At 40.6% G+C, this 25934-nt stretch overlaps 1 protein-coding gene across 10 annotated transcripts in view; it reads right to left on the bottom strand.

Moving 5' to 3' along the window:
- BBX (BBX high mobility group box domain containing) overlaps window positions 1-23027 on the bottom strand; it is a 276405-nt gene extending 253378 nt beyond the window's left edge. For 6 of the 10 annotated variants that reach the window (XM_035000231.1, XM_035000233.1, XM_035000230.1 and 3 more), the window contains exons 1-2: window positions 22877-23027; window positions 19629-19701 (exon numbers count right to left, since the gene is read on the bottom strand). The gene's annotated coding sequence lies outside the window, so the exon portion shown is untranslated. Of the gene's footprint in view, window positions 1-1101; window positions 1963-19628; window positions 19702-21026; window positions 21079-22342; window positions 22481-22876 lie in introns of those variants that run through there. The other 4 variants (XM_035000221.1, XM_035000234.1, XM_035000222.1 and 1 more) reach the window with 4 other exon arrangements.
- Between the last annotated feature and the right edge of the window lie 2907 nt (window positions 23028-25934).

A 25934-nucleotide genomic window follows, 5' to 3' on the forward strand; every position in this document is an offset into this window, starting at 1 on the left:
TGGACGGGAGTGAACAGGAGCGTGGCCTCCTTAGAAGCAGCTGGAATGGAATGTCAGCTCCACCACGTACCGGAAGAATGACCTTGGGCACGCTGCCTTGCCTTTCGGACTCAATTCCCTCATCTAAAATGGAGATGATAATTCTTTCCTCATAGGCTATTTCGAGGTAGAGAAGGACCACTACGTTCAGCGGCTTAACAACGGAGGGTGGGGAGGAATTCCACCTAATTATCCTCATGACTTTTATTTTCATACTCCATTTTAAACGAAAAGCCAAACTAAAGAGAAGAAAGTTCACAGCTTCTAACCCCTTCCCCTTTTTATATGCCTTCAATAAACACACGCTCTAGCTTTTCTTCAAAATGCAATTTTTTTTTTTTAAAGATTTTATTTATTTATTTATTTGACAGAGAGAGAGAGACACAGCGAGAGAGGGAACACAAGCAGGGGGAGTGGGAGAGGGAGAAGCAGGCTTCCTGCAGAGCAGTGAGCCTGATGCGGGGCTCGATCCCAGGACCGTGGGATCGTGACCTGAGCGAAAGGCAGACGACTGAGCCACCCAGGTGCCCCAAAATGCAATTCTTTAACAAACTTCTTCTTTAGCCATTAATATTACACCGAGTGCCAAAGTTAGTATAAATATTCAAATGCAAATTATAAAAATTAAATGGAAGTCAAGGGAACCTATAGAAATAAATATTCTAAATAAACTGCTTTTGTGTCAGACTTTAAATCTTTTATTTTTTTAATTTATTTTTTTATTTTTATTTATTTATATTTTTAGACCTTAAATATTTTAAATAAAAATGTTCTGGAACTCCAAGGCAATCATCTTTTATCATTCTCCCATAGTAAAATAATTAGTAGGCCTCTTTACTCTTGGGGAACTTTGAGATAAGACCTAACAAATAAAACTTTCCTACTATGTAAAATACTAATTGAATAATTGATCCTGTAGTAATTTTTGAATAGAAAGATCTCTTTTATAGTTGGCAGCGGTGCTATATTGAATTCTCTAACTGGCCTGTGAAACATTCCTTTTCTAGAGTGCCAAATTGAAATGCCTTTTAAAGTTTTCAAGAAAAAACCCTCAGCACTTACCTTAACTTCTTTGAAAACACCAGTTGATAATCAAATCAGAATACGAATGTGTTCCAGAAATGGGTGTAGCTCAGATATCTAGACATCAATTCATATTTTCCAATTAATTTTCATTATCATTTCAGAAATATGTCTCACAGGAAAAAAAAAATGGCCCCGATACATAATCCAAATCTCACTTAAGAATCCTAATATACACTTCAAAGCAAATTCTTTGTCAGTGTGTGGTCCCTATGCATTTAATTTTCCATCGTAAGCTGTTAAAAAAGTTATGTCAAATGGACAGTCATTCTACGTGAACTGAGAACATTTGTTTAAATACACAGACTTAAGTACACCAGAAATTTAAGGCCCATTTCACTAATTAAACAACCATATTGCCTATACCACTGCTGTTCCATTTATTTACAGTAATTTATCAGGTTGAAAATATATAAAAGAAAAAAAAACAAATCTTAGTTCAAAGAAAACAAATTCCGCTCTGCACACTGGGCAGGTCTCTGGAGCGGTCAGAATACTGGGTTCTGTTCTCAGGGGAGCCACTGCAAACTGAGTGTCCTGGGTCAAGCCACTTGACCCAGGCTGTTTCCTCATCTGCAAAATGGGAGTAAGGATACCCTCCTACCCACCTCACAGCATAGTTATAAAGAGCAAGTAAGATGTCAGTGAAATCATAGTGTAAACTCTAGACTGCAATAACAAATGCAAGACGTATTTCACGGTTACTGTGTCTTTAAGGGTAACAGCCTTGCAATAAAGAAAGATGTGATGACTTAATGAGGAAAAGGATGAGAGCAAAATATTTTTAACTCTTGAAGCCTTTATTTGGAGACCCAGCTACAAATGCAGGAGAGCTGTTTTGTTTTGTTTTGTTTTGTTTTAAAGATTTTATTTATCTATTTGACAGAGAGAGAGAGAGAGAGAGAGAGAGAGACAGCACGAGAGGGAACACAAGCAGGGGGAGTAGGAGAGGGAGAAGCAGGCCTCCCGCGGAGCAGGGAGCCGGATGCGGGGCTCGATCCCAGGACCCTGGGATCCTGACCTGAGCCGAAGGCAGACGCTTAACGACTGAGCCACCCAGGTGCCCCCAGGAGAGCTGCTTGAAGAAACTTTTATTCAGATCTAGGAAGCTGGGGCAACTAAACCGTTTTTGTAAGGGCAAAGGGGAACTTCCGATGTTTACTGTAAGACATCAGAAATGGAAATTAGAGCATAGTAATTTATTCATTGTGCATATGTAAAACTGCTTTAAGTAAACATGTCCCAAAGGAGATTAATCTCTAGAAGGACCAGGGGTACCTGTCTTGACCGGTGTGCAGAGCCAAAGCCAAAGAAGGATGCCTTCACCCGGGCAGCTTCTAAAGGAAAGAGTTAATGCCACAGCTTCTTCTCAAGGAGGAAATGTTTGCTCTCCCCCCTCAGACAATGCTAAATGAAATGCATGACAGGTTTATGAACACAAAACTGGAATTCTACCACCTTTTAAAGAGAAAGTCTAAATAATAAAATTCCAAAAAGAAGAGAGAAAACGCGGGGCGCCTGGGTGACTCAAGTCGGTTAAGCATCAGCCTTCGGCCCAGGTCATGAACCCAGGGTCCTGGGATCGAGCCCCGAATCGGGCTCCTTGCTCAGCGGGGAGCCTGCATCTCCCTCTGCCTACCACTCCCCCTGCTTGTGCTATCTCTCTTGCTCTCTCTCTCTCTCAAATGAATAAATAAAATCTTAAAAAAAAAGGAGAGAGAAAACACAAACTACCTTGTTTTATTTATTTGTACATGAATTCAGTACTAATTAGAATAGTGTATATACTGGGGTGATCCATGACCTATCCCAGCTTCAGCGATGGGGGAAGAAGGAATACGATGATAGCATATGAGAAATAATTCGATCATAAACTCCATTTTCTTCATTGGTAATATGTCAATAACATGTTAAAAATGCCCTTTAACTAAACAACTAAATGTGATTTGGCAGTTGTGTTCAGTAGAGCACACCTCTGTGAAGCAACACTGCCAAGGCTTAAAACCATATCTGTGTATGAGGTAATCCCACAATCGCTGGCTTTGCTACAATCAGGACAGGACTCATTTACAGGCCTCTGATCTCGATGCTGACCCATTCCTGTCTGCGCGGAGCCTTCCATACCCAACACATAGATGGTATAAAACAGAGCAATTCAATAAAGATTCATCACTTAACCATACTGTGACCTAGGTGTCATGGGTACAAATATGAGTAAAATCCAGATTTTAATGCTAATGAAGGTCACAGTTTTTGCTTTAAGATCTGAGATCACCAAAGCCATTCCTCAGAGTTGTTCTTATTAACACTGCGACCCCCTCATGGGCTGCATCGTTCTGCCCACCTATAGCTTAGTCCATCTCCATGCTCGGTTGTGCTTTAAGGGACTCCTCCTGGTTAACCTTTTCATGCCAATGGATCTAGAGCCTTTGACAGCTTCCTCATGCTGAGCCACACACTGTCCACACCCGTACTCAGTCAACTAATATTTATTTAGTCCCTACCATGTGGCAAGCACTTTTAAAGGCACAGGAGATACAACAATGAAGAGAAATTGTCTCTATTTTTACCAGATCCCTCATGCTGAGCTAGACTGTCCTCATCCCTACCAACCAGCCTAATTCTGCCTACTCATTCAACAGTATTTATTGAGCTCTACCACGGTCTAGGATCTGAGGATACAGAAGTGAGCAAAATCAAGAAGACCTTGATCTCACAGAACATAACCTAAATTTGGAGTGACACTGCCCCATTTTAACCCAGAGTCTCCAAAGTGGGGTTCTTGAACTCCAAAAGATGAGCAAGACAAAGTCCACTGGAGTAAGAAAATATTAGAATTTTTCTTTATGTTCAGTTTGTCTTGTTTTTTTTATTTCTAAACTATATTTTTTAAATATGTAATATATGAATAGCCCAGTAGATATATAATTTATAGATAAATGTACACAGATCAAGAATACATGCTAAAATTCTTTTACTGAGGGGAATAACATTTTAAAGGTTCACAGGCCACTGGCTTGCCTGACGACACATTTGGAGTGAGCTGTTTGGCCCAGGTGGGATTTGCCTGGGCTGTCCATTAGGTTCATTTTCTCTCTGGTAGATTCAAATAAGAATTTTGCAAGGATGTCTAAATGTTAAGCTAAACAACCAAAGTTCGGGTCCTTCCCAATTTCCCCTCCCCGATCATCTCCTACTGCCCTATCCTCCCTCATACCTGTGCGCCATGCACAGTGTAACAGCCTTACCTGCCATTCCACAGTCGGCATGCGTTGCCATTACAAGACTGGAAACAACCTGAGGCCAGAGCCCTTATTTTTTTATTCTGCAAACCCCAGAATTCCTACATATTATGGGTACTCAATACATGTTGCATAAAGTAATGGCAATTCAATATATGGAACCCAGAACTGCCAAACAGATAAGGTAGAGAACGATTATTTGCTTTACTGAAGACTGCTTTTCTTCATAAAATGATCATTACTGTACTCCTTTAAGCACCCCCATGTGTATTTCACAATCATTGATTACTTAACAGAGGGACCGGGGAATAGTAGAACTTGTTCAATCCGTAAAATCAACAGCCACTGCTAATTGAAGATCAATTAGAAATACACACGATGCATTCTGAGATTACAATTTATCAATTAAAAAAATTTTGAAAAACTGATTAAGTCAAAACTTTTCAAGGAAAACATCTTTAACAAAGTTCCAGTTATCCAAATTCTTAAGACCTATATATTAGACTTTAAGGCCATCTGGTTGTATTTGAAATAGATGTCAGGAATGACATTTACGGTCACATTTTAAAAACTTAAATAAAAGGAAATTCTCTTCCTAACAACTGATTCATGATCACAATTTCTAATGCAGTAAACTCATCACCATATGTGAGATCAAGTCCTCGCACATGCCACTCTGTCCCCACCTGTGATCCCATTCCTTAAGACATTTCAAGCTATAAGAAACTTCTATATGGATTTGCAAGATTCATGCAGAGACTATATGTGAAAAATTATTAAAATAAAACAAAACCCTGGGTTGACAATGCACCTGAACATGTTCTCCGGGACTACAGCTGACCCCCGAACACAGGTTTGACCTGCACAGGTCCACTTATATACGGATTTTTTACAGTATAGGACTGTAAATATATTTTCTCTTCCAAATGATTTTCTTAGTTTTTCTTTTCTCTAGTTTACTTTAATATAAGAATACGGTATATAATACATATAACAAAACCTATTAATTGACTGTTTATGTTATCTGGTCAACAGTAAGCTATTAGTAGGTTAAGTCTCAGGGGAGTAAAAAGTTATACTTGGATTTTCGTCTGCACCGGCATCAGTGCCACTAATGCCCATGTGGTTCAAGTGTCAACTATGTATGGCACCAAATGAGATGAGAACGCAAATCCATATAACAAAACTTACAAAGAAGTTCATTATTACCATGAGGACTGGTAAATAATGAGATCCAAATAGTTGGACTTCCGTGATGCCAAACAGCCCAAAGATAGATAGAAAGACCCACAAGTTACTATTCTGTGTGTCTGTGTTCCTCTTTGCTGCTTTAATGTAAACATTAGGGCTATTACCAATGTTGTGAGTCTATGAAGAAATATTTTCCCAGATCAGCTCCTTCTTATGTTTAGGCTTATGAATGCATTCTGTTTGTTATTAAAGCAGCCAGGTGTGGTATCTGGAACACTGTGCAGAATATTTCAGAAACAAAGTTTTAATCTAAACTGGGCTGATACCCTGATACGACCAGTCAAAAGAGAGCACAAATAAAAATGGATGAAAATCCATACAATTCTGGGTGTAATAAACACAAAAGTCATGATTAAGAAGTGATACTGAAGGTTTGATCAAGTCAAAGGGGACTCCAAAGACCAGACCCAGATCACTAAACATAAAAGGGGAACCCAAAAAAAAAGCCAAACTAAGGGTACCCTCCAAGCCATGGCTTACTAAACCATGAGAGAAATTGCAGTTGTAAACACAGGTTGAAAACACACTGGAAAACCAGACAACTGCTTGACAGAAAAACTGGGCATCATTTTTATAATCTGTAATCTCTCATGGATAGAAAAGCACATTTTTATCTCTTTAGAGTCTCATTTTGTGTTTAATGCCTGGGCTAGAGATCTTATTAATATACTCCTAGACTAGTATGTTACTAGCATAAACTATAGCAGTTTACAGTATTTTTATTGCCATGTGTTTGGACTCCTAGTTTGGATGTCTAGTTCAAACCTACTCCATTTAAGGTGCTTTTAACATGATTTGGTATATGTGGAATCCTCAACCACTTCCTTTTACTTCAAAAGTGTTGTCATCATAGCCTGTGACATTAATAGCAATAAATAAAAAAGGAAAAATAAAAGTCCAAAACACTCGACTGAAACTTAACTTTCTAATATAAATTGAAAGCTTTAACAAAAAAAAAAGTCTTGGCCCTTTAAAAACAGACCAAAAGACAAAATCATGCACTAATATTTAAATAAAAGCCAAATAAAGCCTAGAAGCCTGATTTTTAAAATCCACTCTAGTGCTTGGACCAAATTAGTTTCACAAGCTCAAAGACAATTAGGACAAACACTGTAACAGCAAGAAACTCCCCCTGTATTTCAACGTCCAGCTCCTATGTTGGAATTTGCCAGTTTTTCAGGGTATTTACTCCAGTACTACTGTATGCTATGGTGTTAGAACGATTAGCACAGAATAACTTACATGATATTTACATCTACTGAACTTTTCCAGCCAAGAGGCCACATCTGCTTTAAGGACCAGGGCTATTACACATTCATCTTTATATTCTCAAAGTTTAAGTCAGCATCAACACACCATGGGCACTGGATCCATGAACACTGAATTAAACTGATACTCGGTTTGGCTACCTGAATCTCACCAACACTTAACGAAATTATTTAATATGTAAAATGTTCTTTGAACATGACCTAAGAAAGCAAGTAGAAAGAAAGGTGTCAAATGCCATAAAACCAACCTACTTGAATGAAAACAGTATAGAAGTAGCTGATGGGAGAAGGGGGGGGTGAAAAACAAGAAATGGAAGCCAACACCTGATAAAGTATCATTCCGCCTAAACAATTCAAGAGCACGTTCTCTTTTTTTTTTTTAATTTTATTTATTTATTTGCGAGAGAGAATGAGAGTGAGAGAACATGAGAGGGGGGGAGGGTCAGAGGGAGAAGCAGACTCCCTGCTGAGCAGGGAGCCCGATGTGGGACTCGATCCCAGGACTCCAGGATCATGACCTGAGCCGAAGGCAGTCGCTTAACCAACTGAGCCACCCAGGCGCCCCAAGAATACGTTCTTAATAAAATTATCATACACAAAAATTACCTTGACAAAATAAATAACCATCCCCTTCACATGTTTCGTGGATCAGGGAAAAAGAAAAGCCATTAAAAAACAACAAAGAATGACAAACTTTGTATCTTCTATAGGTGAATTAGGCTCTGATTTTGCTGAATTTGCAAAGATAAAAATTTAATTTCAGATAAATAGGGCTCTTAGTACAAAAAAAGTAACAAGTTAACTTTGTATTTCCTAAATGATTTGCTACTTGTATACAAATGTGTAATTTATAAAATCTCTTCTTAATCACAGTAGAAATAAGTTTCTTAGGTAAAAATAAATCAAAACTACCCATAAGCCACTTCAAAAAATGATAACTTTTGACTAATCCTATATCTAATTCATGTTTGATCATCAGATACTCTGAAATGAAGTCCATGAATCTGCTTAATTTTTCTACTCATATTAAACTTATTTTCAATGCAATTGTCAGAAAACTATTTTATAACACTATCCATGTTATATTGGTAAATTCCTTTAGTAAAATATATTCACCAATTAAGTATTAAAAAGTACTGGAGTGTCACACCAGTAAGGATGGCTATTATCCAAAAGACATGAAATAACAAGTATTGGTGAGGATGCGGAGAAAAAGGAACCCTCATACGCTGTTGGTGGGAATGTAAATTGGTGCAGCCACTGTGGAGAACAGTATGAAGGTTCCTAAAAAAAATTAAAAATAGAAGTACCATATGACCCAGTAATTCCACTATTGGGTATTTACCTAAAGAAAATGAAAACAGTAATTCAAGAAGATATACGCACCCCTAAGTTTATTGCAGCATTATTTACAATAGCCAAGATATGGAAGCAACCCAAGTGTCCACTGTCAGATGAAGGGATAAAGAAGATGTCACACACACCCCCACCCCCACTGCTGCCACCGCCACTGAATATTGGCCATGAAAAAGAATTTGCAACAACATGGCTGGACCTAGAAGGTATTATGCTAAGTGAAATAAGTCAGATAGAGAAAGAGAAATACCATATGATTTTACTTACATGTGGAATTTAAAAAACAAAACAAACAAACAAATGAAAAACCAGACTCTTAAATACAGAGAACCTGGCGGGTGCCAGATGAGAGGGGAATGGGAAAATGGGCTAAAAAGGTAAAGGAGATTAACAGGTAAAAACTTCCAGTTATAAGTAAGTCACCAAGATGAAAAGTACAGCATAGGAAATATAGTCAATAATACTGTAATAACATTGTACAGTGACATATGGTGACTACACTTATTGTGATGAGCCCTGAGTAATGCATAGAATTGTCAAATCACTATGTTGTACATCTGAAACTAATACAACATCATATGTCAACTATACTTCAAAAACAAAAAAAAGTATGTAAGGTATCTATAGATATATACTGTCCATAAATTTGCTTAAAAAAAAAAAGTACCAGAGTAAAAACATCATAGAATATTCAGCCTGAAAAACTCAACTCCTGGGGGTGCCTGGGTGAAAGGTCGGTTAAGTGTCTGCCTTCCGCTCAGGTCAGGATTCCGAGGTCCTGGGATGAAGCCCCACTGGGCTCCCTGCTCAGCAGGGAGTCTGCTTCTACCTCTGCCCCTCCACCTGCTCTTGCTCTCTCTCTCACACTCTCTCTCTCTCAATAAAATCTTTAAAAAAAAAAAAAAGAAAGAAAAACTCAAATGATTTCTACTGATGTACCAGAGCAATTAGTAAACAGTAAAAACAATAACTGTTGTTATTAGACTTTTTTATAGCAGATACACCACCTAGAAAGAAAGTTCACTAAATGTCAATTTATAAACTAAGTTTGGGGCTGGTTTAGTCTTTGACTGCAAACTCGCTGATGAGAATAGACAACAGGGCCCAGTTCAGAGACTTTCTCGTCTACCTCCCTTAAGATGAGAGAGAGTAGGGTTCCAACCCTATCACTTCAAAATGAAGATTTCTCTTTTGGTAGAAAGAAAAATTGGGAGGAATTCTTGGCTGAAAGCTGCCCCACACTTCTCAGTTCTAACCTCTTGGAATGTGACCCTAAAGGCTGGTAAATACAGAAAAAGCCCAGGAGACTGGGGCACTGCAGACAGGCCTCCTGAGCCTGGCACAGTCTCTTGCTACTTGTGTGACCTCAGACAAGTTACTTAACTTGACACTTAGTTTCTTCGTCACTAAAATAGAGTTACCTCTCATCAGAAAATTGTTGTGAAAAAGAAAGTAGTAAAAATCAAACTTATGCTTCCTAAGGATGCCCTCAGTCCAAATTATCTTTTCCCCTTCCTCCCAAAGTAAAATAGTATGTGGGAAACTCTTCTAAAATCTGCTTTCAACTTTCCCTTAAATATAAATGAACCTGTGTAGTCATCCTGTCACCCTAAAACACAAAACTGACTGGAGAAGTTTACTTTGCCTCACATAGCCTTGTTAAAGGCTCCTCATAATCCCTCCCTAACTGACACTTACATGTAGGGAACTGTGTAAGTCTCAAACTTGTATATTAACAACTTTATTATATGGCTAGTGATAATTACTAAAATAACTCAAAACTATAAATCTTTAAAATCAAATAATGGTAAAAAAGAAAATCCAATGGTAAAAAAAAAGACAATACAATAAAAGGCTGAGATAAAAAAAAAAATAGACAAATAGACCTCAGGGAGGACAGAAAAAAGGGAATGAGAGTCCACTATCTTGAAAGCTAAGCAGGGTTGGGCCCGGTTAGTACTTGGATGGGAGAAAGGAAGAGAAGGAAGGGGAGAGAAGAAAGAAAGAGTAGGAAAGAGAAGAAGGGAGAGGGGACCAGAAAGAAAAAAATATGTAACTTCAGTAACTCAAAAGATAATCAGAATTTGACAGCTGGATGTAGAGAATTAGTTTCTCATTTTGTTCCATGCTCTCCCACGTTCCCTTTGCAGTCAATGAGAACTCCTCACTTGGCTGAGTTTTCAGAGGTGCACCAAAAGCTGAAAAAACTCAGCATATTTTTAAGATTAAAAGAATCAGCATTGTTAATAAGACTCCCTCTGAATTACTCAATCTGTGGCCTTCCTACACCAAAGGATATAGTTGTATCAGTAAGTAATTAAAGAAGAAAAACTTTCTTTAGCCATTAACCATTTCAGTCTATATCAAATGAAGACTGATTTAAGTCTTACCATAACAATAGATCAGATACAGCTATTAAGTTTATTCCTAGTGTGTCATATGTACTCTTCCTCACATCACACTTTATGTTTTTCTATAGTGGTTTTATAGGAAATTAAATGTATGGCTCCTGGCTGGCTCAGTTTGTAGAGCATGTGACTCTTGATCTTGGGGTTGTGAGTTCGAACCCCATGTTGGGCATAAAGATTACTTTAAAAAAAAAATCATTTCATTATCATTGAAAATAAAGGTATCGGGCGCCCGGGTGGCTCAGTTGGTTAAGCGACTGCCTTCGGCTCAGGTCATGATCCTGGAGTCCGGGATCGAGTCCCGCATCGGGCTCCCTGCTCAGCAGGGAGTCTGCTTCTCCCTCTGACCCTCCCCCCTCTCATGCTCTCTCTATCTCATTCTCTCTCTCAAATAAATAAATAAAATCTTTAAAAAAAAAAAAAAAGAAAAGAAAGGTATCTAGAACCTCTATGAAACAGTACAACCCAAAAACATTCTCACCTTAGAGTAAACTAAATTTGCAGAAAACACTTTCTATTTTTACTTTTCTGATAGAAAGAAATGTGCAAGTGGCAATAAAGGAAATGTAACCCCTTCACGAAACTCTCCTAACAGTAAACCATAATGAAAGTAGCTGAAATTTTGTTCACCATTATATGAGAAACATCCAACCTGGTAGAAGTTTCAAGTACAGATTTCAATGTGTGTGTTTGTTTAATAAACTAACCACAGGGGTGCCTGGGTGGCTCAGTCAGTTAAGCATCTGCTTTTGGCTCAGGTCATGACCTCAGGGTCCTGGGAAGGCTTCCTGCTCAGTGGGGAGTCTGCTCCTCCCTCTCCCTCTGCCCCTCACCCCACTCGTGCTCTCTCTCTCTCACTCCCTCTCTCAAATAAATAAATAAAATCTTTAAAAAAAAACAAAACAAAACAACTGCAGCAAAAACAAAAAAGGATCCCAATGTCAAAATGGTATAGGAGGTTCAAGTAACGGGGATGGGGTGGGCTGTGTTGTGTGTGTGTTTAATCCTTCCTTATCTAGGAGCCTTTCACTGCCCGACTCAGGAGGTACAAATGTTAGCTACCATTTTGCTTACCTGACTTTATTAATCTCTGATGCCTTCCACCTTCATAACTGAAGCCACGGGGTTTCAAAAGACAGTCTGACTGAGTTAATATGTAACATTAAGATATCTTGTTAGGATATCTTATGTGATTCACCAGCTTGCAATGAACTCAACATATTCAGATGATCAGTGATCAAAATCAGCAAAAGGATACTCACTGAGTTAAATGGGTAGGAATACCAGACAATTTCGCTGTGTGGACTAAGAAAGTTAATACAACAGGATCACAGTCCCTTATCTGAAATGCTTAGGTCCAGGTATGCTTCAGATTTTTGTGAGTCTTAAAGGTCAGAAGGAGCATACAGCATATATTACGTAACATTCCTAACTAGATCTAGGATAGTACCTCATAGCCAAATATATTACTATCTCTACAGCAAAATATGTGAATATTCTTTCTAAGTGGGTTTTAAAACTACTTTAAACAAGCCCATGACAGTCAGGTTCTGCCACCAAATGAGCTTTGATGTCAGACTTTTGGAGGAAAAAAAAAAAAAACTTAGTTTTTCAGAGATTTTTTAGATAAAGGGTTGGGAATGTATATCCAATACCATTATACATCAAAGTATAAAGACATTTTCAAAATATATAGAGCTTATTAATTTACTGGAGATGAAAAAGTAAGGTAAATTAAAATTTAGCAAAGTAATAAAAAGATCTGTTCCTGGCAGATAGAACCTTAAAAATTAGGAAACACGGGGCGCCTGAGTGGCTAAGTCTGTTAAGTGTCTGCCTTCGGCTCAGGTCATGATATCAAGGTACTGGGAGAGCCCCACATTCAGTCCCAGGTCTGGCTCCCTGCTCAGCAGGAAGTCTGCTTCTTCCTCTCCCTCTGTCCCTCCCAACACCCACTCCCAGCTCCTACACACTTGATTGCATGTGCACGGGCTCTCTCTCTCTCTCTAATAAATAAATAAAATCTTTTAAAAAAGAAAAAAAATTAGGAAACCCAAGTTACCTAATTTTAATTTATTCAAATAAATTAATGTTGCGACTACTTAAAAATAAATGTCTGTTAGAGGCAATGAGTATTTGAGTAAGACAGGAGTGTCTGAGAACACTGATACTTATAGTCTTTTGTACTTCCTTTGCATTTGACCACGTGTTGCATTTTCCCTAGCTTTTGGTTTTCACATTGTTTGAGATTTCAGGGATTTGCTGTATTTCCCATTCATCTTCTCCTTAGTTTGCCCCTCTTTTTTATTTAAGTGGCTATTCTGTGCAACGTAATTTGTTACGCACTCTGGATGTAACGCTTCTCAATCTCCATGCCTTGACACAATAATAAGTTTTAACTGGTTGTGAGGAATGCCCAAGTAATTAGTTATGAACAAAATACCACAGTTTATAAAGAATTTTACATGTTTGTATATGGATGTATTCAAAATTTTCATAACAACAGCATCACTCTCACTTATATTCTGATTTATTTTCTTGATAGGGAAAGTGGCTTTATCACACTGTGAACTACCTATAAACCCACCACATAATTTATCTATGTCTATAAACAGGGAAATTATAATGCCCTGTGTGTAAACATCAGTTGTATGTGTCTTAGCAGAAGAAAGTTTGAGAACGGATGCTCTAAGACATTCCAAGATGGACCAAAGTCACCGAAAAGAACGCCCAGTGCCAACAACTAACCACTTTGAAATATGAAAAGAGCTATTCTCCTGTCCCGTGCTCTCTTTTTAGAGAAGTACGGAAATCATTCCCCAAATCTGAAGGGACATCATACTTAACTATGACATGCCTCAGTTATTTGTCACTTTTATCCTTTTATCTCTTACCCTGGTTATTCTTACTATTTCCTTTGTCAGTAATAAAGTGCTTACCTAACATCTCACACCCCGGTAAAAATGCACCAGTGTTTCATGATAACAGCGTTGAGAATTCTAGTTGGCACCAGAACAACATGGAACTGTGCAAGTCTCCTTACACATGGATATTTACAGTACTCTACTGAAATGTATTTTCTCTGCCTTATGATTTTCCCAATAACATTTTCTTTTCTCTAGCTTACTTTATTGTAATATAGTTTATAATACATTTAACACACAAAATATGTGACTGTTGACGTTATCAGTAAGGCTTCCAGTCTAAAGTAGATTATTAGTAGTTAAGTTCTTGGGGAGTCAGAAGTTGTATGCAGATTTTTGCCTGCATGGGGCGGGGAGGAGTTGGCACCCCAACCCTTGTGTTGTTCAAGCGTCAAATGCACTTTAGAGGCAACAAAAATTAAAGGGCACAGGGTGGCAGAGCATGCAACTCTTGATCTTGGGATCATGAGTGCAAACCCCACCATGGGGGCAGAGTTTCCTAAAAAAAAAAAAAGTTTAAAAAAAATTAAAGCTTTGAAAAACTTCCAATTTAGTGGGACTTGGGATGAGGTGAGACAGAACTAGAAGAACATATATATGGAGTACTGACTGTGGATAAGGGTCATTAGACATCGCTGTCTTGTGTAATTCTCATTCTGAAATATGAATATATGAATTCATATGAATTCATATGAATTCATATGAATTCATAAATATGAATACGCCTTTCTGCACATAATGAAGGAAGTTTATTTTGAAGTGACATGCTTCAAGTCCCTCAGTCAGTAAGCAAGAGGGGCAACGGTAGCAAAGTCCAGCGATCTCTGACTTCCAAGCCTCTGTTCCTCGTACTACACCTGCTACTCTCAACAGAGGGTGACAAGGGCTCTTGTCATACTGAGGTACTGCCAACATGCTGACGGAAATACAGCCACTGAATGTTGAAGCTGGAAGAGACCCTGGCTAAGAACTTGAATCCCACATTCAGTGCAGGACACCTATTCACTCTTTAGCCATCCGTCCCGTACACCAGAGTTTCTCAAAGTGTGTCAGAGTACCTTGCACCTGCTTCAGAACCACTGAAGCACTACTTAAATCACAGATTCCCAGGCCCCACCTCAGTCACACTGAATCAGCTTATCTGGATATGGGACCTGGGGACCTCCACTTTTTTTTTTTAAGATTTTATTTTTAAGTAATCTCTACGCCCAACGTGGGGCTCAAACCTACAACCCTGAGATCAAGAGTCGCATGCTTCACCGACTGCCCCAGCCAGGCGCCCCTGGGAGCCTCCATTTCTAACAAGTCCTCCAGGTTGGTGTTTTTCAAACTGTTAAGTCCTAAGACCAATTTAACGAATAACACTGTGTTTTTTTAATAAAATAGTTTGGAACACATTAGATTTATAAAGATCAGATACGAATAGAAATAGCAGAGGGTACTACTCTTAGTACCGTTTCAGCAAAACTTTTGTTTCAGTTTTTATATATGGATCGGGATATAAAAGGCATTTCTTACCATACATCTTAGTCAAAAACATTTAATACAGCTGCTTTAAACAATTTTTGTCCTCATTCTTATTTCTCCTTTGAAGTAAGTTATCGATATTTTATGTAATTATTCCCTTTACAAAAAACCCAACATTCAATGTCCATTTTCAGATCTCAGTTATTCTATCCCAGGAACTTCCGTTTTATCCCATGATCTCTTCACCTGAGCGCCATGTTTAACTATTGGTTTAATTACCCAATCAATATTTTACAGTATTTATTTTCCTAAGATTTCAGAAAATCCAACTCATTCTTATTTTTCACTTTGTACTTTATACAACCGCCTCATGAGCTATAGTTATTTCACTATCTAGATCCTTGAGTTGACTCACATATCTTAACTTATTAAGTTTATATTTTGGTAGGTGTGTCAGTGCTTCATGGTCTATATTCAATACTTTAAGTCTTTCATTCCCGGGGCACCTGGGTGGCTCAGTCGTTAAGCGTCTGCCTTCAGCTCAGGTCATGATCCCAGGGTCCTGGGATGGAGCCCCACAAGGGCTCCCTGCTCAGCAGGAAGCCTGCTTCTCCCTCTCCCACTCCCCCTGCTTGTGTTCCCTCTCTCGCTGTGTCTCTCTCTGTCAAATAAATAAATAAAATCTTTAAAAAAAAAAAAGTCTTCCATTCCCTCAGTCTTTCATCTCCTCTGTATTTATATATACTTTTAGATGGAATTCACTACTGGCTTGCCTGCTTTTGCATTTCCATTGTGTAACTGGTACTTATTCCAGTTCTCATCTTTTTCTTTGAAAGAAAAAAAAATGAAAACAATCCCCATTAATACATGGGGATTATCTGCATGTATCTTTACAGTTTTAAAGTGATGTCTTGGCATTTCAAGAAACTGTAATTGCCTTCTAAGGGATAATATGAACATATATGAATGTTGAGAGAAGATATACTCAAAAAGTGCTTTCCTCAGGTATAACTTATATAGAAATCTCTATAATTCAACACAGTCTGTGATGACTCCCCTTGAGGTAGTACAAACCCACTGACTGAATTAGTCACAGAATCTTCTAGCTGGAAGACCCTCATTCAATCTTTAGCCTTAGTCCTTACTACCTTCAGAGCAGTGTTTCTCAAAGTATAGCCTGAGGACCACCTGTATCCAATTTACCTAGGGCATGTAATAAAAACCAAGCAGTGAAATTACAATATTTTTATAATTCGGGTATGTTTTCATTTCATAGTGAGAGGAAGGAAGTTGACTAAAAATATAAAGAAGATATCACTCAGACCTATTTTAAAAGGTGCCCTTGGTGAAATGCTAAAAAAATGAGGTGGACTTCAAACTACAAGTTCAAGAAAAGTATCTCTTTCTTAAGTTAAGCACTGCTTAAGATTAAGTCTTAAAATCCAGGTATCCCACACTGGTGGTGATGCAGTATGCCATAATTAATTGCCTAAATTTAGTAAACTCAGAACCTTTAAATATCACAATTTTAAACATTTCTGTACTTTTATAAGACACTAATAATTTCAAGGATTTCCTTTAATACAGCATAAACAGCCAGGCCATTTTCAAAAAGTTTTTTTTAGTAGGGTTAATCTGTGAAGTCTTTATTACTTCTATTAAAGATTTCTAATGTAAAAGTAGTTGATATTCCTGGTTAAGATACAGGTAAAATGTGGCCCTTCTCCCTGCTCAGCGGGAAGCCTGCTTCTCCCTCTCCCACTCCCCCTGCTTATGTTCCTTCTTTCGCTGTGTCTCTCTTTGTCAAATAAATAAATACAACCTTTAAAAAAAAAAAAAAATGTGGCCCTTGCTTTATCCATGCCCTATGAAATGTAGGAAAACATAAACTTTTAATATTTTGGCTGATGATGATTAATTAGAAATTATGTTTGTCATTTTACTGAGAAATATAACATTATACTTTAGTTGCTGAGTCAGATTTTCATGAATTGTGCCACATTATGAGACTGTTCCTTCTTTTTAACTACATACAAAAAGCCTTATCAACTACATAGTCACTTACAGCATAAGCAAACCATAATTACGTGTTCACCCTAGCTTCCACCCAAAGCTGTGTTCTTAACTCAATGTCTAAACAAATCTCCTCTGTTTCAATGGATTAAGTATAAAGATCAGATCTATAAGGTAAGAGGTGGCATACACTTTTGAAGTTGTAGAGCAGAGCTATATGCATGTTTAAGGCAGAGCTATCTCACAAACTCCTAAACCCAGAACTTTTTTTTTTAGATACAAAGATCAAGATGAATTAAAAAAAAAAAAAAGGAAGGTGTCAAAATTGCAAATTTTTGTAAATATCGAAGTCTCTAGCGGAAGATTTTTTCTAAACCGGCCACAGTAGCTCCACAAGTTGTAGCACTAAGTAAGAAAGAACATATATTAACCTCCTCTTTTCAACAGCTAGCATTAAATGTGAAATGCAAATTAAGACTTCAGTTTCAGAACTTAATAGAGATATGCAGAATAATAAAATGGGAAGTTTGGAAACTCTTGGCAATATAGAAGCAAAACCTCTATCTAAATTCTTATTTTGATAATTAAGCTTCAAATCAAATAAATATGTTTTAGATGCAAATAACTGGCAATTCATTGTCAGGGTGACTTCTTTTAGATCACTACTACAAGTTTTACACTACAAAAACTACTTTGACTTCAAAGACCAAGACTGTTCTTGAAAATATTGTTTTAATGAACCAGTTGTTTGATATCTCAAAGAAATGCAAGAGCTCATCAGATCGCTTTTATTCTGGAAATTACTGATTCCCATTTTAAATTGTGAATTGGTCAAATATATTTCCATGGGGAAAGAACTAACATTAAAAGTTTGCTCTAGTGAACAAAATAATGTGCCTCACATGCATAAATGTGGTGTTCTTTAGTAAATCAGGAATGCATTTTGAATACTCTTGCCATATGTTCAAAAATGAAAAACTTCTCTTGCAAACAACCTTAAAAAAAAATCAAAAACACTGAAATCCACATATTTTGGTGTGCACTAAATTCATCTTACAGAACCATCTCATTCTGACCGTTCCAATCAGACTGTTATGTCTGTGACATATTAAGAGGTTCTCTTAACTATCTAAAATAATGTGATATTTACTTTCCATTAAAAGATGTTGGACACAGAACTTATAATCACCTAAGGTTCTCGGCAATGTCAAAGTATGTTTTGCTACTATATGGAAACTACCAGAAAGACCTGGTCCTCAATTCCTCTCAATACTAAGACAACCTTTTAGTAACATAACATCCCAGCAAGTCAGGCAACAGACCAGGTAAGATTTCTTTCCTTTTTGTTTTATGGAAAACTGAGTTTAAGTCTATTTCCCCCTTTTTTTTTTTTTTTTTTTTTTTTTAAGATTTCACCTATTTATTTGACAGAGAGAGAGAGAAAGCAGGAACACAAGCAGCGGGAGTGGGAGAGGGAGAAGCAGGCTTCCTGCAGAGCAAGGAGCCCGACACGGGGCTCGATCCCAGGACCCTCAGATTATGACCTGAGCTGAAGGCAGACACTTAACTACTGAGCCACCCAGGCACCCCTCAAGTCTATTTTCATTCACAAAATACAAACTCCATCTTCACTATGGTAATATTCTCGAGTACCACAACTGATATACACATTTAGTACAAGTAGTTTTCTTAACTTATCAACAACTTGGAATATCTGAGGTGTTCTTTACAATGGAAGGCGGCAAACTGCAAGCTGGTTTTCTGCAATTGGGGCTCACTCTGCTACTTTCAAAAGTTCTATCAACTCTCACCTAGACCGTTACTTCTCAAGAACTAACTATTCAGGCACTTGCTGTCCCACACCTTATTTCACCAATTTTTCCATTTGGGAGCATACATGTGAAAAAGGCACTTAAGGGATTTGAGAGTCGCTGTTTATTGCATATACTGGCTGTTAAAATATACCCAATTTCTCCAAATATGTAAATTTTGAAGGAAATTATGATTAACTTGGAAATAGTTATTTGCCTTTTATATCAAGCTGGTCCACTAAATACTAGATTTACAACACTGTCCATTCCACCCTTCCCCACCAGAAAAATAACTGTCACAAACAGCCCAAGTTACCCAAGACAGAGCACCTAGGAAAGAGTAAGCAAATGCCAGTCACAATTATTAGAGAGGCATTCTGCACAATGCTTCCTTGGGTTTTTAGTAATTCTCTCTACTTGCAGGCTACAATCTTTCTACAATATTATCTAGTATTAAATTTCCTAGGCCTTCAACTCTGTAAAATTTCACTATCAATTAAAATGACTACTTGAAAGTAAGTTTTCAAATGACACTTGGCAGATAAATGTGAAATAAACATTTAAACTACCTTAAAATAATAATAAGAGCAATTGAATTCTAAATACTAAGAATCATAAATTGACTTCTACTGTGGGAAACTCAGTAAGACAAGATTTCTGGGGTGTTGTAACCCCAAAAGACATCTTCTTCTGTGAACAGTTACCAACCCTTAGGCCATTACTAATAGCCATCCAGCTTCCCTGTAGGAAGAGTTTGCATACTTACCCAGGAAGGCAAATGGAAAGTACACAGGGAGGAAGATGGAACTGCGGCAAAGCCTTTGTCATATGATAGTGACCTATAAAGTATCAAATAAACGTACATCATCAGTATGGTAGAGCTTTACAATAGAGCCCCAACTCCTGCAACACCTATGAAGGAAGGTCCCCAAAACCCAAGAGTCCGGTTCCCCACCAACCCTCCCCTCTCACTACTTCCCACCCCCACGCGCAAACTGTGAAGCAATAAAAGCAAAGAAGCTCCCTGTATTCAGAGAGCAGAGGCTGAGGGTAGCCCAGCTGGCATTCCAGGGTGTCTTCAGCACCCTCACTCCCTACTCCCCGTATGTATAAAGCTGAAAGTTGATCCTTTTCTGCAAACCCCAACCCCACACCGCGATCATACATCAACTTGCACCAAGTGATCGCCGCCCCCAGGACAAATATACCAGTAACCAAATCATAGCAATCGATAGGCAGCCTGAGCCTCCACGGTGCCCAGGAGCCGGCCGGAGGTAGCACGGCGACGGCAGCGGGTCCAGGTAGCGCAGCCCTCAGCCCTGCAGACCTGGAGCGGCCACAGCCGTCGCCCAAACGCCCGGCCCCAGTCACAATCCCCAGACTGGAGATCGGAACCTAGCCGGGAAACACATTCGCCAGAGCCCCCGGCGGCAAGTGCAGGGCCACCAGGTCTCCGAGGTCGGGTGGGGGGAGCTAGGAAACCGAGAGGGAGGAAGGGAGCGAGGGATCCCACCCCGCCTTTGTTGCTGGTCACCATCAAGTTTGCATCTTAGTACAAAATGTCGATCTTAAAGGCTGACAAGACAGAGGCAGAGGCACAGGGAGAAAGAGAAAGGGAATAGAGTCCATCTTGCTTTGGAGAAGAGGGGGGAGAGAAAAATGAAGTACAAATCCCACACTCCGGGCGTAAAAGTCTGCTAAACACCTTTCCATAACGGAGGAGCAACGAGTGGGGTGTCCCCGTCCCCGTGCCCGCTCGAACTGGCGGCGGTCTGGGCAGAAAACGCCTCCCTCTCCTCCTCTTCCTCCTCCTTCCCCTCCTCCTCCTCCCTCTCCTCCTCCTCCCGCGGGCCCCGGCGAAGATCCCGCCGCCACCGCCGCTGCCTCCGCTGCCCCCCGGGGAGGCACCGCCGCCCGGCCGGGCGCTGCCATTCCGAGCCTGGACCGCGCGGCGCGGCGCGCGTGGGGCCCGGCGCGGGGTGGCCGCGCGGGGACGTCCGCGCTGGGGACCCCTGCGCCCCCTCGCCGCGGGCTGGCTACAAAAGTCGCGCGAGCAGAGGTGGCGGCGGCGCGCAGGAGAGGGGGCGCGCGTGGAGCCCCCACGCCGCGAGTGGGCAACCCCAGGGGATGGCGAAGAAAGCCCCTCCCCGCGTGGGTAAAGTACCCCAGTCTCCGGCAGCCCGGCGTCGGCGGCCTGGAGACCAGAACTGGACGTGTCATTAGCAGGACAGGCAATGGTTTCAAAGCCCCAGGCCAATGACCATTAGCAGTGGCAGAGCTCGCTCCGTCCCCATCCCCCACAACCTCCACCCACCTTCCCCTTCGTACCGCCCCCACCTCCACCCCACCTCGCGAAAACTTTTCAACAAGATCCACCTGGACTAATTTGTCCTCAGACAGTTAAAATATTGACTAGACCCTACACGCCGGGAGGGAAGGGGAATGCACGCTTTATTTTCCTTTCTACAGAAAGGAAAGCAAAAAATAGCTTCTCTCCGTCTCTCCCTCTCCCCCCCGCCTCTGTCGTACATGTTGTGTCTTAGCTTTTTGCATCGTTTCGTTTTACCTTCCTCATTTAGCAGAAATGATCGCGGATATTTCACACATAAACGTGTTCCAGATTCTTGGATTTAGGGTCCTTGTGAATTACAGGACTCGGGTTTGGTCTCAGTTACGTTAAGTTTCATACAATACCAAGAAATTTAAAAAATAATAAAAAATTTGAGGGTGAGCGAGCGAGACGAGGTGGAGGAGGAAAAGAAACCTCGAGTCTGATTTCTGTAATTTACTAGCGACCCGGATCGCAGCAAATAACAGTGTAACACGAGTGTGGCTTAAGAGGGCTGGGGAGCTCTTTCTAGAGCCATCGACCCCATCCCCGGATAAAGGATCTGCAAGTTTTCTGTCATCGCGACCATGCAATGCCATAACTTACCTTCAGAAATAAGACTTTAAACAGCCAAGGCCTTCCTCCTCCCCTCCACCACCACCCCCAGCCTCGCTCTCTCCACCTTAAACTTATTGACACAACATAATCCCACATTCAAGCAAAATCCTGACACAGCCTCCCTCCTCCTCTTCCCCCTCCTCTCTTCCCTCCCGTTCTCCCGTTCTCTCCTCTCTCCCTCTCCCCCCCCCCCACCGCTTTCCCTCCCTCTTCTCTCTCCCCTTCTCCCTCGCCCTCTTCCCCCTCTCCCCCTATTCTTCCTCCCGGCTACTCTGGCACTAAAACAGCACTTTCTCTACTCGCCGCGCATTTGGTTAGGGGTGGGGGGTGAGAGGGCACCGATCTGCGGGGCCGGAACACCCAAATCCCAACTCTCCAGATGAACGAGCAACTGGGCTGCTGTTCCCGGTCACCGACGCACACGAAACGTTCAATAAATCCACCGAGGGCTGGCTCCTCGTACCTTCCTCCCCTGCCCCAGCTCCCCAGGCCCCACCTCCCCGGCAGCCGAGACCAGGCTGGGCTCCACGTACTTTCGCCGAGATGAAGTTTGGGGCTCCCCGGGCGGCCACGAGCCGCCCGCCGGCGTTGAGGGCTGGCTCTGTTGTTGTTTTCCTCGGGCTGCTCCTGCCCGCGCCCCGGCTCCCGTTGCCCCTCTCGGGCGGCGCTGCCTGTGTGCCGAGAGGTGCTGGTTGCAAACGCAGCCTGGCACCGGCTGGCCTACTACTCCCCAGCCCGGCCCCCAGCCTCCCGCCCGCAGGGCACTGCCTCCGCGCCCCCCGCCCCCCGCCGGCACGGCCGCCGCGACCCTCGCCCCCGACCTCTCGCGACCCAAAGTTTTGGCGGAGGGGGAAAGTGCCCGGGGAGCGGAGCGGCCAGCGGCGGCTCCGGACGCGCGGGGTTCCCTCCGGCTTCCTCAAGTCCACCCTACCGGCTGCCGCCGCCGCCGCCGCCGCTGCTCCTGCCGCGGAGTCCTTGGGGCTGCAGCCCGGCGGCTCGCAAGTGAGTAGGAAAACAGAAAGTGCGGGGAGAGCGCCCGGGAAGGGCTGGGGATGGGGGGCGCTTACCTCGCGGGCTCGCCGGGCGTGAGGGTGTGTGTGTGGCTCACCCTCAGCGGCCAGTCAGGGTTCCTCTATGGGAAAGTGGAGAGGAGCTCGCGGAGCCGCTCTGCCTCCGCTTCACTGTACACTGCTCCACATACAGTACATGCAACCCGGAGAGACTGAAAACACTCATTTTATATAAGGCAGCCTGCCATTGGCCCGCGGCCTGACGGACAGGCCGCGCGGCCAAACAGAAGGCCCGTTACACCCAAACACACGCACACATACACACATTTTACAGAGACACACAAAGATCATCACATTTTCTATTTTCTAATGTTCGGGACCTGTAGACAGTAGGAGAGGACAGGTAGAGAGGCCCAGCAGAGTGGGGTAAGGGGGAAAAACCCTGTCTGCACCAAGTTGCCAGGCTTGAAACTGGTGTCCTTTTGACTTGGGAGGGTTATAGTAATAAACTACAACTCCACTGGATATGGAAGTGAGGGTTGTTTTTTTTTTTTTTAATCGCTGCCGTGTGGTGCCCCATGGAAGAGGCGTGCATTGTGTTATGATTTTACAGCCTGACCTGGCAAACAAGTGACCAAGAAAGGCTTTTACCAGCTTGGATTTCTTCTGTCAATGGGTTAGCTATCACATAGGCCAAAATAGTGCAAGATAAGTTTATTAGGGCTATAATGCATTGAGGTTGTTAACGCCTCGTTCGGAGGTAAATTCAGGAAAATCAATACAACAATACACAGAAAGATAAACATTTTGCTGAAATAACCTGTCTACTTTTAGCTGGTCAGAGGACCACAAATCATCTGCGTGGGCATGCAAACGATGCTGTAAGGTAGAATAAGTCGTGGAAGATTGGCTATTGACACTTTCCCTTAAAAATAGACCTTTTGAGTCAATACAGATAAGATTTATATTTTGCATATTATGTACGGTATTTACATATTTCACAACATATGTGAACATCACATGTTGGGTGACTTTTGGAGATGGTGAGCGCGAAGGCTGTTCTTTCCGATTTTTTTTTTTCTCTGATGCATCTTTGGCAGATCATATTTGGCAGTCCTATATAAACAAGTCAACAGACTGCTGGGGGAAAAAACCAAAGCTAGAAGTTAAGAGGAATAAATTCTAGACCCCATGCTTAAACTAGCTGGACAATCTTGAGCAACTAACTTATCCTCTTTAATGCTCAGAGTTGGTTTGGGTTTATTTTTTCTCTTTTTTTTTAGATTAAAATAAGAAACTTCCCCCAGTTTTCCTTCATTAAATGTTTATTCAGCATCTACTATGTGCCAGACATTATCATAGACCCTAGATGTTTTCTTAAGGTTCCATCTGAATTTAAGAGTCTGTGAATTATTCTTAAACACAAACATTTTGAAGATTAAATAAACACTATGATTTTTATGGCCTAGATGCAACTTAGAGGAAAACTGAAGAGAATTTATTTCAAATCCCTTTTTATTTCCTTGATGCCATCTTAAGGTTTTTCTCTCACATCCATAAAGTTATCGAGTGTGTGTATATGTGTGTGTGTAACATTGGCAAAGAAAAACAGATACAGAGAAAACCTAAGCTTATGAAGTTTAGAAAACAAATAGTGGTATTTAGAAATGTGATATTTCATTTATTTTTTAAAGGAAAATAACTTTTAAAAAAGAAAAAGTATATAGAATCACAGCATTTTAAACTGACGGTATTAAAAGTTATATTAATGACACTCTGCATTTATTTGAAAGATGGAACAAAGTGTTCTTTATCCGCATTACATTGCAATGAGGTAGGTGCTAAGTATTATTATCTCTATTTTACCCATCAGAGAAATGAGACAGGGACAAATTATATAACCACCTTGATATTACATAGAATAGCAGTGAAGAAGGAACCTAAACCTAGGACTCTTAATACCCAACATGGGTTTTGAGTAACTTGACAGTACTTCCTTCCAAATGACAAACTTCAGGAATAAGAGGCAAATGGAGGAAAGATCAGAAAAACTTTCTCAGGATTTCATTGTGCTCTTTTCTGAAGAGGAAAAAAAAAAAAATCAACACAAGTTGCTATACTTAATTGCTGATTTAAGTGTTGTGATTATTTGCTGGTATATTTATGTTATGAAAAATGTGAAAGACCAGCCTACCCCTCACCCCCAACCCCAGCCATAGGAGAACATCCTTTATTTCTTTATGGTCACAAAGTTTTTTTTGTTTGTTTGTTTTTGTTTTTTGCTGAATTATGCTTAGCTTAACAGAATTATTTAGAGATACACTTTTCAAACTTTTAGATCACACATTGCTATCAGTAAAATGTTCAAGCATATACACTCTATATATGTATGTATGTATGTATATACATATATATGTATATTTATGTTTGTGGGATTTTAAAAATTATTTATTTTAGAGAGAGTGTGTGCGCAGGATGCAGGGGAGAAGGGGGATAGGGAGAGAGAATCTTAAGCAGACTCCCTGCCGGGCACAGAGCCCAACATGGGGCTCAATCCCAGGACCCTGAGATCATGACCTGAGCCAAAACCAAGAGCTTGAGGCTTAACAGACTGCACCACCCAGGCACCCCTATGTATGTGTTTTTAAAGTGCACCACTATGCGGATATAATATTTATTATTACAAAGTATATCCTCACAAGAACAAAATGAAAAAGCATTAAGTAAAAATAAAATTAAGTCAGAGTTTTAATATTTTCTTCCCACAGTCCTGTGATACAGTCTTAGCACATGCCCCAAGGGTTTGCATTCAAGTTTGGAGACCTCTGATAGGGCAAGGTGCTGACCAGGACTGATGCAAGAGAGCATAAAGAAGTGCACAGAAATGTCTCACTGCAACACATTACCGTTACTGGAAAACTGGTAAGTCCACAGAGCCTTTATATTGGGAGAATGACATATTTTTTTTAAAATGCATTTTATATATTGGTGATGTATTAGGCATCATGTGGTAGTATAAGCCATCATTCAATATTCTTTTGCAGATCCTTTATTGAGAGGGACCTATGTGCTAGACCCTTGTGCAAGCCAGATTCCGGAAAAGGAAAATTGCCTG

This window comes from Mirounga leonina, unplaced genomic scaffold (assembly GCF_011800145.1).
Source record: "Mirounga leonina isolate KUSES-001 unplaced genomic scaffold, KU_Mleo_1.0 Mir_115, whole genome shotgun sequence".
Classification (NCBI taxonomy): domain Eukaryota; kingdom Metazoa; phylum Chordata; class Mammalia; order Carnivora; family Phocidae; genus Mirounga; species Mirounga leonina.